Source organism: Xenopus laevis, chromosome 9_10L, assembly GCF_017654675.1.
Source record: "Xenopus laevis strain J_2021 chromosome 9_10L, Xenopus_laevis_v10.1, whole genome shotgun sequence".
Lineage (NCBI taxonomy): Eukaryota > Metazoa > Chordata > Amphibia > Anura > Pipidae > Xenopus > Xenopus laevis.
The window spans coordinates 57,916,507-57,933,870 of NC_054387.1; the positions used below are offsets into that span (position 1 = coordinate 57,916,507).

General features: G+C 45.5%; 1 pseudogene; it reads left to right on the forward strand.

Annotated features, from left to right (window-relative positions):
* Positions 1-6,225: 6,225 nt before the first annotated feature.
* Positions 6,226-13,317, forward strand: LOC121397963 (annotated as a pseudogene).
* Positions 13,318-17,364: the final 4,047 nt, after the last annotated feature.

Sequence of the window (17,364 nt, forward strand, 5' to 3'; positions counted from 1 at the left end):
TGCCGGGGCTGGCACAGTCTCACAGACTACGTAGGTGCACTTATAGAGACGGTCTTCTTCTTATACAAATATCTCACACTATCTAAATGCCAGACTAATGTTCGCCCCATTTAGCCATATATTTCTGCAAATAAAGACCACCTTAATAAAACCACTCCTTGTAGAAAGCGTTCCATCTGACAGTGTGGCTGTAGGGCTGCCCTTATGGCATCACGTTGGTTTGGCTTTCTCTCTGTGCCATGTCATGTGACAGATCCAGCTGGCACCCTAAGGCACCTTATACACTCAGAGTGCCCAGGGCTCCTGACTCACACAGTCTCAGCATTGCTGGTCAGGCGCTGACTCATACAATCATTTACTGTAATGTAACAATGTCCCAGCAGCCCCAGCATGCCTGCACTGCATGATATATTCATTATGGCAACAAGCACCCTGCAGCCCCAGCTCTCATGCTCACACAGTGTGGGACTGGCTTACAAGGATACCAGGAAAACTCCCTGTGGGCCCAGGTGTCAGTGGGCCTCCTGCTTCTGACCATTTGGCCTATTTCGTGGTCATTCCATATTTCTTTATGGGAACTTAATAATGGAAGAATAGAGTATAGTATGTAGATAAAAGAGACTAGGTGAATAAAAAGGTTGAGTGAGGAGATACAAAAGTTTGGAAAGTGAACCCTCAGCCTAAAGTTTTCTGCTGGGCCCCAGGCATCCCATCCACACTGTGCTCAGATACTACTCCCAGATCCTCCTCTTGGATTTGAACGCATCAGACTGGCTGAGCTTAAATGATTTAACCAATAATTTAACCATAATTATCCTTCCGTTGTCTCACCTGTAATGGCTTGACCAAAAATACTCTTTTTGGCTAACGTGACCCTTTTATATTAAGTAAAGCACTGTACTGCAGTGGGTACATAGTGATTCCCTTGCTGCACCATTGGGGCTACAGAGATGGGTCATAGTTGGGCCTTAAAGGGCACCTGCTGCTAAAAAATATTATCCCGAACCCAAGGTGGGTAACAGTAGCTTTTTAAAAAAAAATTGGTTGGGGATAATATTTTTTGACAACTGGTGCCCTTTAAGTAGTACCATTAGAACCATTGAATAAAATAAGCTTTATCCTCTAACTGTTTAAATACAAATATACAGATAAGGAATGTTCTGGACACACAATAAGTTATAACCTCATACTGTACTGTCTAAGTGAAACAATATGGCACCTCCTACCCATAAATATAAATACAGATATACAGGAAAGAAATTTTCTGGGCACACAATAAGCTGTATCCTCATACTGTACTGTGTAAGGGAAACAATATTGCACCTCCCTATTATATGTTTAAATACAAATATACAGAGAATGAAGGTGCTGGGCACACAATAAGCTATACCCTCATACTGTACTGTATAGGGGAAACAATTTTGTACCTCCTAACAATATGTATAAATATATGGAGAAGGAATGTCCTGGGCACACAATAAGCTATATCCTCATAATGTACTGCCTAAGGGAAACGATATGGCACCTCCCACCCATATGTATAAATACAAATATACAGAGAAGGAATGTTCTGGGCACACAATAAGCTATACCCTCATACTTTTTGGCTTTTACATGCTTTAAGTTCATCTGAGTTAACCTCACCCACACACACATTCAAATCACTGAGAGTGTAACAGATACTGTATAACAATAGCCACAATTAAACGTTAAAACCATTGAAGGTGTGTAAATGCTTGTACTAGCGATGTCATATGAAACAATTGTTAAAATGTAAAACACAACACGGAGGCACCAATTGCATGGATTTGCTTGGAGAGAAGGAGCAGGGAATCCCAGGGAGCAGTTACAGACTGTACAAATGCACCACATCTATCTAGCAACCAATTTCCTGCTTGCACTGCTGCTGCACAACCAACCTCTTACAAACGGATGTGTCCCCTGGGCACTCCTGCATATTAAAGGCTTTGGGGAAAGTTTATTGCTCTCTGTGCAAGGGCCGGACATGGGAATGTGCTGCTGGATGTAAATGGCCCGTATTAAACACAAGAAAAATCAATAGTCAGTCCGAATGCAAAGGTTTATTGACGACATTTCCAGGCAGTCTTCTCACCCTCCCTGCTAATAGAGCTGATAATGCCTTTTAAAGGGCAACTAAAGAGCTATTAAATCTGACACTGATTTGTTTTGCTCTAATGCACAGGGTTGCTGTACACTTCAGTCCTTTGCTCAGCATTATTGTTTACTTGTACCCTGCTCCACTTCTGCACTGGGGCACATAGGTGGAAATTTTAATTAAATAATAGATGGATTTCATTTTTTTTTACATTTTGCCTTTTCTCTGCAACTCCTACCAATGTCTATATGCAGGGTCAGACCAGCCTGCTGTGGTCGCGGGAAAAAACCCGGTGGGCCCCTGGGGCCCTTGCTTTAATTAACTTGCGGTCCGGGTGAATACTGTCTGCAGGCTTCCGTTCTGCCCACAGTTGCTGCCTGCTGCCAGTACTGCCTACCATGTGACCCTGCTATGCGCCTGCACGTAACGTAAATCCTACATTACAGGCAGGGAGGCAGCCGGCAGGCAGGAACAGCGCAACCAACGTCCCCGGGCCGCACCTGTTGAGTCATGCGCATTCTATTAGGTGTGGTGGGCCTTTTACTGACTCTTCTGTGAACTTCAAATTACTTCAGCAGAAGCTGCAGCACCACCGATCAGCAGCATTGGACTGGGCTGGCCAGCCTAGACCTTCTCCACGGAGCTGGCACTCTTGACATCACCTCAGCAGGTACGCACGGGGGGGAGAGGCACAGAGGGGGCCTTGTGACTGTGGAGGGGGACCCTTGGGGGGCAGGGGCCCTCATGTGGCTGCCCCCGTTGGTCCAGACCCCCCCCAGTCCGATCCTGTCTATATGTGGCAATAGACTCACCAATAATGTCGTATACAATGAATTTTCATACAATATACACGGTGCGTTTATGGCAGGAGACGATCCAACCAGCAGAAGACTTCAAAATCCGTCGGCTTGTTGATCAGGCTGGCCAGAAAATTTTGATTGAGTGCCTTTGAAGGCATCAACCACTGTTAGTGCTGAATTGTCAGATATAGGTAGAATTCAAATGTTTCTACCTGTATTGTATATCTGTTGAGTCAGCTCTGACACATCTTCCATAAAAATAAACAATCTTTTCTATGACCAATGGTCACAGGGAAGGTTGTGATTGTTACATCTAAAGGCTGTCTGGCCACAGCCTTTCCTATTTCCAACCAGAATCCTTCTGTTGCATTATAATTCACTAATGGCATGATAGCAGAGGATGTGGCTGAGTAACTGGGGAGTGGGACGGTCCATTGTCACTGGTGGTGGGATTCCCAGAATAAAAACAAAAAGTGCTCATATGTATAACTTACAAAGATATATCATAAAACTACGGCAACATAGGTATTCCCCTGTACTAAGCACAATTAAGCAGGAACAGTCCCCTAAGTTTGCTCATAGCCTGTACAGAGTGATACCATAAAACTATAGCAGCATAAGTATTCCCCTCTACTAAGTACAATTCAGCAGTGACAGTCCCCTAAGTTTGCTTATAGCCTGTACAGAGAGATACCATGGAACGGTTTCAGTATAGGTATTCCCTTTTAGTAAGTGCAATTAAGCACTGTTTTGCTCTGCCACAGGTGCAATCAGTGTTGAGACCCCCCTCCTCAGTTTTGTAGTCTAACTTGCAGCGCCACAACCCCCCTTTCCCCCGCACATACCTGTTCCCTTGTGGTTGCAATTGGCAGTGCCAGAACTAGGGGTAGGCAGAGTAGGCAGGTGCCTAAGGTGCAAAGCTGGAGGGGGACCAGGCATGCATCTTCTTTGCCTCTCCTATCCCCTAGTCCGGTCCCCAATCTGGTCGGCGTGTGCGCAATGTCCCTTTAGTATTTCTTGCCCTTTATGTGCTCAAGCTTGTGGGACGCTACAGCCGGTCAGGCTGCAAAGTGCGCCTGGCCAGCTGGCCCACCACTGGAAATCGGGGAGAGGTAAGGTAGCGTGTCAGAGTTGCAATTGGGTGGGAGCAGGTCTTGGTCGGCGGGACCCACCAGGCATTTTTCGTGTCCCACCGGCCCGGTCCAACCTTGGTTGCAATTCTTGTTCTGCTTTTGCAACCCATTTGCCTCCTTTCTAGTGGAAAGAATACCCTGTAAATATAGTTTTTTAAGAGAGTCCCACAAACACCATATTTGTTGCACCCCATTTGCCTCCTTTCCAGTGGAAGGAATACCCTGTAATCATTCACTGAAGCCGGTATGGCACTAATGGCAGAAAAGAATAACATCAAAACGGGTAGTGTTTACTATTATGTAGGTGATGTTTTCGTAAATCTGGGTGTTGGGGTTATGGCCTAAATTGCCCCACACCTTTCCCTGTGATTTGATTTTCATTCTATAATCCTAGACTGATAAATCAGTTTAAAGCAATGCTTGACTTGCTGGCACTATATAAATAAATAATAATGATAGTTATCAACGAGCTGGACATTGATTGAAACGAGAACATGTACTGGAGAAGGTATACCATTTCAGCTAATGTTTTTCTTCCTCCATTTAAATTTATGCCTTCAAGGTAAGATAAGCACAGGAACACTCATAGATGTACACACCTCCATTTTGAAGAATTTGAGGTGCAGCATCTGATCTCCCTTTCCTTCAGGAAACCCGAATCAGGCACCACAGACTTAACTATCAGGTCAATTTGAACATCCTCCAGGCCAAAGGATCTCTTACAGTGGGATTACCACAGGTTTAATAACACATCAAAGATCAAATTTTGCTAATACAATCAACACCTAATTTAATTACATCATTGTGGATTATGATAAACAGATTATGCTGATTGGAGCAACATTCCAGTTGATTTGACTTATTTCTATAGATACCACAGGTGGTACCTCATCCCTGATATTATCATGTACATTGTTCCTCTGTCAAGAGGGTGTTGGACAGACAAAATGCCATAGGCTGCACCAGCATAAAATAGTTACCCAATGTATGGTACTTTGAGAATGTCTGCCAACTGATACTGCACAGTTTTTGTCACAGAGCAATCAATATGAAAATGTTCCTGGGTCTCATCAGTGACCCAATAACTCAGATTGCCTTGAACAAAAAGACTTCCCTGAAGCGCAAGCCAGTTGAGATCAAAATATTTGGAGGGCACTCTTCTGTTATTGAGCCACCGCAGACTCTGTGAAAGAATGTACCAGCACAGTATCTCAAGGCTAAAGGAAAAGTGAAAAATGTTCCCAAAACTCTGCAATAGATTCACTTTCTTGGGGCAGAACCCATTTCCCGAATTCCAACATCCCACTGCCTCAAAAGCTTAAGCCCCATCTCAAGATGCGGAGGGAGATGACAACCACACAGCCAAAGAAGGTAAACTCCTGGAGTGGAAAGGCCAAAAAGCTTGAGACTTATCCATGTTGACCAGAGACCAAGAGGCCTCTGAGTAACTTCTGATTTTCTCGGACAGCACTCTCACATCTTCAGGACAAGAGACTGCTACCATGACTAATCTGGTCTAACAATTACCAATCAGGATGACAGAGAGCGACGTGAGTTCAGCCAGCAAAGCCCTCCTTCCAGACAGACTGTGGCCCATAAACATTTATAAGATGAGGAAATTTGCCATTTATAGAGTTCTAGAGCTAGAGTGCATTCCTTTGATCCAAAGGTCTTGGGTTCAACTTCCACCTTGCTAAAAACTCAGTGCCAAAGCAACTCTGGTCGGCTGTGCTTCAACCAACTCTCCAGAGTGATGGAAGAACAAGTGCCAGAAGTCCATCAACCACCTTCCATTTGGCTGCACCTTTTTCTTGTCCTTCTAAGCTACCCAGGTATCTATTTCAGGCCAGGGGTTCCCCATCTTTTTCCCCTCCATACCTAACCATTTTTGGGGTTTGACTAGCATCAGCCTGAAGTTGCCCTTTGGGAATTGCTTAATGAGGACAGTGTTCTGTACCAAGCTTCAAAAAAGAAGGATTTGAGAAACTGATTAGCAAAGGTCGGTTAGTCGTATATGTAGCCTGAGGAAAATGGAGCTTTGGCGTTTTACCAAACCCTACATATCTCGTGTCACTCGTTAATGTAGCCTGAGGGAAATGCAAAATATGCCTTTGCTTCAACCGACAGCTACCAAACAGCCCTGGAACTAGGGGCAGGGAAACAGGCAAATTGCCACATGCTCCAAAGAAAAGGCAACTTCTGTCAAATGTACCCCCTGGAGCTTGAACGCCAGGTCCTTTTGGGGAAGGAACCAGGTGATTTGCTGAATGCCCCAGAGAACATCCTCGTGGCGGTGCTGCTTTTTGCAGACTCCAAACTAGCAGTTGTTCTTGAATGCAGCCTGAAGACAGTGAGCCTGCAATAGAATAGAGGATTCTGCACAAGCATAAAGAAACCCTGAAGGGTCTGGAAAATCACCCCTCTGGGATTTGAACTCAGGACATCACAGGCAAATCATGATGCTCTAGGCGCTGCGCCACACAGACTGCCTTGATTGGGTGTCCCCTTGTGGCTCTGCATTGAAGGGCAGTGCCGGAAGTCCATCATCTGCCTAATAGTGTCAATACGAACCTGAAGTACCTTTCTAAAGAAGACTTCCTGAATAGCAGTGCCGTTAAGGTGAACGCCCCTGATCAGGAAGGTTGTGGGCTTGATTCCCACCTCTGCTAAAAACTCTGTGCCAATACAGTTCTGGTTGGTTGTGTTTCAAATAGAGAGCAATGGAAAGACATCATCCACCTTCCATTTGGTTGCACGTTTTCCTTACAGGGGTTCTCCTTCTAAGCTACCCAGATATCTACTTCAGGTCAGGGGTTCCCCATCTAAAGGAGACTTCCGTAATAGCCGAGATGGGTTGTCCTTCTAAGCTACCCAGATATCTACTTCAGGCCAGGGGTTCCTCATCTAAAATAGACTACCGGAATAGCCGCGTTGGTAAGGCGCAGCCTCTGGTCTGAAAGGTCATTGGTTCGATTCCTGCCTCTGCCGAAACCGCTGTGGTTGGTTGTGTTTCAAATAGCTCTAGAGAGTGATGAAAACTCAAGTGCCAGAAGTCCATCATCAGTCTTCCATTTGGCTGCACCTTTTTCCTTATAGGTATAGTCCTTCTAAGCTACCCAGGTATCTACTTCAGGCCAGGGGTTGCCTCTCTGTCGGAGATTTCCTGCATAGCAGAGTTGGTGAGGCCCACAGATAGTACCCAGATATCTACTTCAGGCCAGGGGTTCCTCATCTAAAATAGACTACCGGAATAGCCGCGTTGGTAAGGCGCAGCCTCTGGTCTGAAAGGTCATTGGTTCGATTCCTGCCTCTGCCGAAACCGCTGTGGTTGGTTGTGTTTCAAATAGCTCTAGAGAGTGATGAAAACTCAAGTGCCAGAAGTCCATCATCAGTCTTCCATTTGGCTGCACCTTTTTCCTTATAGGTATAGTCCTTCTAAGCTACCCAGGTATCTACTTCAGGCCAGGGGTTGCCTCTCTGTCGGAGAGTTCCTGCATAGCAGAGTTGGTGAGGCCCACACCCCTACGCAGGTAGGTCGTTTGTTCAATTCCCACATCTGTCAAAAACTCAGTGCCGAAACAGCTCTGGTTGTTTGTGCTTCAAATAGCTCAAGAGAGCAATGGAAGGACAAGTGCCAAAAGTCCATCATCAGCCTTCCATTTGGCTGCACCTTTTTCCTTACAGGTGTTATCCTTATAAGCTGCCCAGGTTTCTACTTCAGGCCAGGGGTTCCCCATTTAAAGAAGACTTCCAGAAAGCTGAATTGTTAAGGTGAGCGTCCTTGGTTGTGAAGGTTGTTGGTTCGATTCCTGCCTGTGACGAAACAGCTCTGGTTAGTTGAGCTTCAAATAGTTCTGGAGAATAATGGAAGGGGTAGTGCATTGTCATTGTTTTTCCTTACAGGTGTTGTCCTTTTAAGCTGCCAATTGTTCTACTTCATGCCAGGGGTTTCCCAGCTAAATGAGACTTCCGGAATAGTAGAGTTACTAAGGCGCATGCCCCCTGGACGGAAGGTTGTTGGTTTGATTCCCACCTATGTCAAAAACTCAGTGCCAAAACAGCTTTGGTTGTTTGTGCTTCAAAAAGCTCTGGAGAGTGATGGAAGGACATTTGCCAGAAATCCATCATTAGCCTTCCATTTGACTGCTCATTTTTCCTTACAGTGATCGTCCTTCTAAGCTACCCAGGTATCTACTTCAGGCCAGGGGTTCCATGTTTAAAGGATGTTTCCGGAATAGAAGAGTTGGTAAGGCGCGCACCCCTGCTCAGGAAGGTCGTTCAATTCCTGCCACTGCCAAATACGCAGTGCCGCAACAGCTTTGGTTGTGCTTCAAATAGCTCTGGCGAGTGATAGATGGACAAGTGCCAGAAGTCGATCATCAGCTGCACCTTTTTACTTAAAGGAGTTGTCCTTCTAAGCTACCCAGGTTTCTACTTCATGCCAGGGGTTCCCATCTAACAGAGACTTTTGTAATAGCAGAATTGTTAAGGTGCGCACCCCTGGTCGTGAAGGTCATTGGTTCAATGCCCACTGCTGTCAAAAACTCAGTGCCACAACAGCTCTGTTTGGTTGTGCTTCAAATAGCGCTGGAGAGTGATGGAAGGATAAGTGCCAGAAGTCCATCATTAGCCTTCCACTTGGCTGCACCTTTTTTCTTACAGTGGTCGTCATTCTAAGCTACCCAGGTATCTACTTCAGGCCAGGGGTTCCCCATCTAAAGGAGAATTCCGGATTAGCAGAGTTGGGAAGGCGGGCAGCCCTGATCGGGAAGGTAGTTTGTTTGTATTCCAGCCTCTGCCAAATGCTCGATGCCGAAACAGCTCTAGTTGGTTGTGCTTCAAATAGTTCTGGAGAGTGATGGAAAGATAAGTGCTTGAAGTCCATCATCAGCCTTAAACTTGGCTGCACCTTTTTTCTTACAGTGGTCGTCATTCTAAGCTACCCAGGTATCTACTTCAGCCAGGGGATCCGTATCTAAAGAAGAATTCCGGAATAGCAGAGTTGGTAAGGCACGCACCCCTGCTCAGGAAGATTGTTGGTTCAATTCCTGCCAGTGCCAAAACAGCTCTGGTTGGTTGTGCTTCAAATAGCTCTGGGGAGTCATGGAAGGACAAGTGCCAGAAGTCCATCATCAGCCTTCCATTTGGCTGCACGTTTTTCCTTACAGCGGTCGTCCTTCTAAGCCACCCATGTATCTACTTCAGGCCAGGGGTTCCCCACCTAGAGCAAACTTCCGGATTAGCAGCGTTGGTAAAGAGCGCACCCCTGGTTGGGAGGGTTGGTGGTTCGGTTCCTGTCTGTGCAAAAATAGTTCGTGTTCTTTGTGCTTCAAATAGCTCTGGAGAGTGATGGAAGGACAAGTGCCAGAAGTCCTTCATCAGCCTTCTATTTGGCTGCAGGTTTTTCCTTAAAGGATTTGTCCTTCTAAGCTACCCAGGTATCTACTTCAGGCCAGTGGTTCACCATCTAAAAGAGACTTCCGGAATAGCAGGGTTGGTAAGGTACGCACCCCTGGTCGGGAAGGTCGTTGGTTCGATTCCTGCCACTGCCAAAAACTCGGTGCCGAAACAGCCCTGGTTGTTTGTGCTACAAATATCTCTGGAGAGTGTTGGATGGACAAGTGCCAGAAGACCATCATCAGCCTTCCATTTGGCTGCACCTTTTTCCTTATAGCGGTCTTACTTCTAAGCTACCCAGGAATCTATTCAGACCAGAGGTTCAACACCAAAAGTACATTTCCAGAATAGCAGAGTTGGTAAGGCATGCACCCCTGCTCCGGAAGGTCGTAGGTTCAATTCCCGCCAGTGCCAAAACGGCTCTGGTTGGTTGTCCTTCAAAAAGCTCTGGAGAGTGATGAATGGAAGAATTCCATCATCAGCCTTCCATTTGGCTGCAGCTTTTTCCATACAGGCGTTGTCCTTCTATTCTACCCAGGAATCTACTTCAGGCCAGGGGTTACCTAGTTAAAGGAGGTTTCAGGACTAGCAGAGTTGGTAAGGTGCGCACCCCTGCTCAGGAATGTCATTGGTTCAATTCCTGCCACTGTCAAAAACTCAGTGCCAAAACAGCTCTGGTTGTTTGTGCTTCAAATAGCTCTGTAGAGTGATGTAAGGACAAGTCCCAGAAGTCCTTCATCAACCTTCCATTTATCTGCAACTTTTTCCTTAAAGGAGTTGTCCTTCTAAGCTACCCAGATTTCTACTTCAGGCCAGGGGTTCCCCAACTAAAGCAAACTTCCAGAATAGCCGCGTTGTTAAGGCGCGCGCCCCTGGTTCCGAAGGTTGTTAGTGTGATTCCCACCTCTGTCAAAAACTCGGTGTCGAAACAGCTCTAGTTATTTGTGCTTCAAATAGCTCCGGAAAGTGATGGAAGGACAAGTGCCAGAAGTCCATCATCAAGCTTCCTTTTGGCTACACCTTTTTAATTAAATCAGTTAGCCTTCTAAGCTACCCAGGTTTCTACTTCAGGCCAGGGGTTTCCCTGTCTAAAGCAGACTTCCAGAATAGCCAAGTTGTTAAGGTGCGTGCCCTTGTTTGGAAAGGTTGTTGGTTCGATTCCTGCCTGTGCTGAAACAGCTCTGGTTTGTTGTGCTTCAAATATTTCTGGAGAGTTATAGAAGGACAAGTGCCAGAAGTCCGTTATCAGCCTTATATTTGGCTGCACCTTTTCCTTACAGGTTTTGTCCTTATAAGCTGCCCACCACCTTTTTAATTAAATCAGTTAGCCTTCTAAGCTACCCAGGTTTCTACTTCATGCCAGGGGTTTCCCATCTAAAAGAGACTTCCGGAATGGCAGAGTTGTTAAGGTGCGCAGCCCTGCTCAGGAAGGTAGTTGGTTTAATTCCTGCCAGTGCCAAAACAGCTCTGGTTGGTTGTGCTTCAAATAGCCCTGGAGAGTGATGGAAGGACAAGTGTCAGAAGTCCATCATCAGCCTTCCATTTGGCTACACCTTTTTCCTACAGCGGTCGTCCTTCTAAGCTACCCAGGTTTCTACTTCATACCAGGGGTTCCCATCTAATGGAGGCTTCTGTAATAGCAGAATTGTTAAGGTGTGCGCCCCTGGTCGTGAAGGTCGTTGGTTAAATTCCCAACTCTGTCAAAAACTCAGTGCCACAACAGCTCTGGTTGGTTGTGCTTCAAATAGCACCGGAGAGTGATGGAAGGATAAGTGCTAGAAGTCCATCATCAGCTTTCCATGTGGCTGCACCTTTTTCCTTAAAGGAGTTGTCCTTCTAAGCTACCCAGGTTTCTACTTCAGGCCAGGGGTTCCCCACCTAAAGCAGACTTCCAGAATAGCCAAGTTGTTAAGGCGCGCGGCCTTGGTCGGGAAGGGCGTTTGGTTTGATTCCAGCCAGTGCCGAAACAGCTCTTGTTAGTTGTGCTTCAAAGAGTTCTGGAGAGTGATGGAAGGACAAGTGCCAGAAGTTCATCATCAGCCTTCCATTTGGCTGCACCTTTTTCCTTAAAGGACTTTTCCTTCTAAGCTACCCAGGTTTCTACTTCAGGCCAGGGGTTCCGCATTTAAAGGAGACTTCCAGAATAGTAGAGTTGTTAAGGCGCTTGCCCCTGGTCGGGAAGGTTGTTGGCTTGATTCCTGTCTGTGCAGAAATAGCTCTGGTTGTTTGTGCTTCAAATACCTTTGGAGAGTGATTTAAAGGAATAGTTCAGTGTGAAAAGAAAAACTGGATAAATACATAGGCTGTGCAAAATAAAAAATGTTTCTAATATAGTTAGTTAGGCAAAAATGTAATATATAAAAGCTGGAGTGAACAGATGTCTAATAAAACAGCCAGAATCTAACTTCCTGCTTTTCAGCTCTATAAGTCTGAGTTAGTCAGCAACTTGAAGGGGGGCCACATGAGACATTTCTGTTCAGTGAGTTTGCAATTGATCCTCAGCATTCAGCTCAGATTCAAAAGCAACAGATATGACCCATGTGGCCCCCCCTCAAGTCTCTGATTGGTCACTGCCTGGTAACCAGGGTAACCAGTCAGCGTAAACCAAGAGAGCTGAAAAGCAGGAAGTAGTGATCTGACTGACATAATATACATCAAATCACAACAGCCTTTATACATTACATTTTTGGCTAACTAACTATATTAGAAACATTTTTTATTTTGCACAGCCTGTCTATTTACACAGTTTTTATTTTTACACTGAACAATTCCTTTAAAGGAACAGTAACATCAAATTTTTTTTTTCAAAAATTCGTTAGTACATAATGAAAAAATAACACCAACACAAATTAAAATTTAAAATAGCAAAGCCTTTATTAAGAAATAACTTACAGAAACTCCACTTCCTGTCCTCTTCAGAAACGGCGAAAAGGCGACCATCCTTCCTGCAGGGCTCGATTTGTCCTCCCTGGCTAGCTCCAATATTCTACTGACAGCTTGTGAAGTGAGGTGAAGAGAGTTGAAGCTGCGGATCAAGACCCTGCGGGACCGACACATGAAGACCTTTCTGCTGTACGAGTGCAAGAAAACCAACTGGTGCAGGCAGCCAAAGATGCAGACAGTTTCCTGGGAGCAAGCGGTTCTCCCTCCACAGGCAGCGGAGCGCTGAGGTGTCACCCGGCTGACTGAGAAGAGAACTTGGCAGAGCGACTTCAGAAAAAACTCAGGTTCCGGTTGAGAGAAGCAGTCCTGATTCTGGATCTCTGTCCCCATGCCCTCCCGGTTGCACACAGTTGATCCCAGTATGGGACGACGAATGGGACGACAGTAGCTCCACTGCTGCTGAGGAACCAGCTGGTCCGACGTGTGGCAGTTACTCGGGCGGTTACCATAACTACGAAGGCTCCGGCAGCAGCAGATTCTGCTTATCCACCCACTCCGACCTGCCGCCCGGCCCTTACTCCACCTCCGCCTCCATCGCCTCCTCACAAGCCCCGGGCAAAGGCTCCGCCACGGTCAGCCGCAACCTCAACCGCTTCTCGGCCTTCGTGAAGAGCGGCGGGGAGGCTTTCGTACTGGGGGAGGCGGCGGGGTTCGTGCGTGACGGGGACAAGCTGTGTCTGGTGCAGGGGCCGGACGGGCCTGAGTGGCAGGAGAATCCCTACCCGTTCCGCTGTAACATAGACGAGCCCACGAAGCAGACCAAGTTCAAGGGCATAAAGAGTTACATCTCGTACCGACTCCTCCCCAGTCACACGGGGCTGCAGGTTCACCGCCGCTACAAAAACACTTCGACTGGCTCTATGCGCGTCTCCTCTACAAGTTCCCCGTCGTGTCACAGCAGAAAGGTCTTCATGTGTCGGTCCCGTAGGGTCTTGATCCACAGCTTCAACTCTCTTCACCTCACTTCACACGCTGTCAGTAGAATATTGGAGCTAGCCAGGGAGGACAAATCGAGCCCGGAAGGAAGGATGGTCGCCTTTTCGCCGTTTCTGAAGAGGACAGGAAGTAGGAGTTTCTGTAAGTTATTTCTTAATAAAGGCTTTGCTATTTTATGTACTAACAAATTTTTGAAAAAAAAAATTTGATGTTACTGGTCCTTTAAGGACAAGTGCCAGAAGTCCATCATCAGCCTACCATATGGCTGCACCTTTTTCCTTACAGGTGTTGTCCTTCTAAGCTACCCAGGTATCTACTTCAGGCCAGGGGTTCCTCATCTAAAAGAGACTTCCGGAATAGCAGAGTTGGTAAGGCATGCACCCCAGGTTGGGACATTCTTTGGTTTGATTCCTCTGCCAAAACAGCTCTGGTTGGTTGTGGTTCAAATACCTCTGGAGAGTGATTAAAGGACAAGTGGCAGAAGTCCATCATCAGCCTTCCATTTGGCTGCACCTTTTCCTTACAGGGGTTGTCCTTCTAAGCTACCCAAGTATCTACTTCAGGCCAGGGGTTCCCCATCTAGCATTTTGCCCTTACCTTTGCATCAACTTAGGTATTTTTTTCCCCATACAAAACCCTTTTTGGGGTTTGCCTAGCATCAGCCTGAACTTGACCTTGGCAAATTGCTTAATCAGGACAGTGTTCTGTAACAAACTTACAAAAAAAAAAGATTTCGGAAACTGATTAGCAAAGGTTGATTACTCGGTAATGTGGGGGTGCTGGTTTGCCGACTCCAAAGTAGCTCTTGAATGCAGACTGAAGAAACTGCCACCGGCGAGAATGCATAGAATAAAGGGTTATGTAAAGGCATAAAGTAACCCTGAGAGATCTGGAAAATCACCAAACCAGGATTTGAAATAAGGACTCCACAGGCACTTTAGGTACTGTGCCACACAGACTGACTGGCTTATCCAATTGTCCCCTTGTGCCTCTGCATTGAATGGCAGTCCCGGAAGTCCATCTTTTGCCGAGTCAATACGAACCTGAGGTACACCTCTCAAGAATTTTTCCGGAATCGCAGAGCTGGTAAGGCACATTCCCCTGGATGGAAAGGTCATTGGTTCGATTCCTGCCTCAGCCAAAAACTAGGCAAACTGCACTCCAAATTGTAGACAATTCAGGTCGCACTCACTTATCCGCAACTTTGTGGAAGTGTTGTGATGGCTGCGAAGCTGGTGAATTTTGCCCCTAAGTCTCCTACAGTTCCGAAAGCTCAGAATTACACGCAACATAGGGGCAGATAGGGGGCAGGAGAAGAGGACACCTAGTTGCCTCCACCTGATTAATGCAGCAAGCACCATGTTAGCGTAGGGAGATGCAGGTCTGTGGTTATTCCACAAAAAAGTGCAAAAAAAAAAAGGGCTGATTGTGGCTTTTTGCATTTTACAGACTGCATGCAGCATTGTAAATAAGGCTTTTAGTCTGGGTAAACAAGTTGTTTTTGGTTGGTAACATTTCCCCCTACCCTGGAAATTTTCCTTCCCTATGGTAATTACAGGACTCCGTGTGAGCGTTGCTCACCTTGTGCCACTCCACCAATGCCACATATCCATGCACTCCACTGTGTCACGAGATGCGCTCATTAATCTGCAAGTACCATCCCACTTTCCAACAACAAGTCTTTCCTGCACACTTAAAAACAATAATCCTGAAGGATTAGTTGAGGGCCCAATAGGCCAGATGCAGCTCAAATGCAGCTCAGAGAAGCTAAGACTTCCCGAGCACACACGGGCTTCATCAGCTTATAGGGCAATTAAATAGAAGCAATGGGAAGCATTGCCTATAACATATGGGTTGTTCGAAAGCCACTCCTGGGTCCTTTAGGGCCACTATTAATGGCACATTCACAAGCAAATAAACAATTTTAAAGATGAACTGCAATGAGAGAAAAGCTGTACAAGGTTTGTAAATGGCCTTAGATATTCACTCAGCGACAGCTACAGGCCAGCAAACCCTCAACTCTTTCAGTGCAATCCTACACTAGTGATATTGCCCCAACTGGTTGGATGTGCAGGAAAGGTATTTTTGTAGGAGTGGGTTAAATGAAATGCCTGTGTTGACTCTCTGTACTTCCTGCTCCTGGGGTGGAAGTGTGGTAACACATTCTTATACATGCATGTTCAAACATATATACAAGCTGTCCACAGTGCTGAAGGGAACTGACACTGAACATTGACAAAAGGCTAGTACTACCGGGTATTTATGTCCTGGTTCCTACAAATGCCATTTATCTCAGTTCGGCTATAAATAAAACTTGGCCCCACGTAGATGTTCACAGTGGAGGACAAAAGGGGGGCATTTACTCTAGGAGGATTCCCTACAAACATGGCAAAAATAAGTGTCACAATTTTGAATTGTAACACTACCAAAGATGTGTGACTCCCAAATAGGGCCTTTATCCAGAGGTTGTGCATTACTACATCATATGACTTTGCTAGCCTATCTCTCACTATATTCTACAGCACTACAACTTCCGTCATTCATACAGTAGCTGTTTGCTATAGAATAACATAGAGAATATTTTGCTCCTTTGATAAAGTTTAGTCTGTGTTTTTACAGAGTCATCTTTCTGGGAGTTGCATTGGTTTCCATTAGCAAAACTGTAATAATACATAAAACATTGCACTAAAACTCCCAGAAATGTGTTCAAACGTTCAAAACCTGACAAATTTTGTAAAATGGACATGGTAATTAGGGGATGTGGCCATAAAATGGGCATGGCCCAAAAAAATGTCACCACATTCCAGCATCTGTCAGGTGACCCTGGTGGAGCCAATAACTGTTAGTTTATACAGGAGCAGTGGTATCTAGGGTTGCCACCTTTTCTGGAAAAAAATACCGGCCTTCCTATTTATTTATCTTTTTTTACCTATTAATAACATTGGGATCAACCGTCATTTTTACTGGCTAGGCCGGTAAAATACCAGTCAGATGGCAACCCTAGTGGTATCTCCTTGTGAAAGTTACAACTTAAAGACACAGAAAGTTTACTATTCCTTTGAGGGCCCCACTGAAAGCAAGAGACACACGTAGCAATGATATACTTGGGGAGAAGCAGCAAATAGCAGGTAAAACTTACCCTCAAAAACAGTGCTCAACTGGAATCCTTAATAGATCAGACCAGACTGACCAGGGACAACTATGGGGGTCACCAAAACTTTACTTTTGATATTAAAGGCTAAATAAACCTGCTACCCTCCATTTTTAATTGATAGAGTCCTCCCACAGTACCTGCTCTAATTGCAGATTTGCTAAGCAGGGTTGGTGGGTGCCATGTTTGGCTGCATCACATCCGTTGTTTGACTCTGTGGAAGTAATTGCCAGGCAGGAGCAAGTGCAATGGAAGCCAGGACCAGATTGCCTACCAGTGTGCATGCTCCTGCTTAGCTTGGCAGGGGCCTCTTGATTAAAATCCAAGGTTAACGTTTAGTTCTCCTTTAATCACAAATGTAGTCAAAGAACATGGGAGGAGACTGTCATTTTCAGGTTAAGTTATTCTAATTGTTTTTGTGGATTTAGACAGATTTACAGACATTCATGACTCAAGGAAAAATTAATGACTCACAGGTAGGGTTGTCACCTATTGTGGAAAAAAATACCAGCTTTCTTAAAGGGATACTGTCATGGGAAAAAATTTTTTTTCCAAAATGAATCAGTTAATAGTGCTGCTCCAGCAGAATTCTGCACTGAAATCCATTTCTCAAAAGAGCAAACAGATTTTTTTATATTAAATTTTGAAATCTGACATGGGGCTAGACATTTTGTCAATTTCCCAGCTGCCCCATGTCATGTGACTTGTGCTCTGATAAACTTCAATCACTCTTTACTGCTGTACTGCAAGTTGGAGTGATATCACCCCCTCCCTTTTCCCCCCCCAGCAGCCAAACAAAAGAACAATGGGAAGGTAACCAGATAGCAGCTCCCTAACACAAGATAACAGCTGCCTGGTAGATCTAAGAACAACACTCAATAGTAAAAA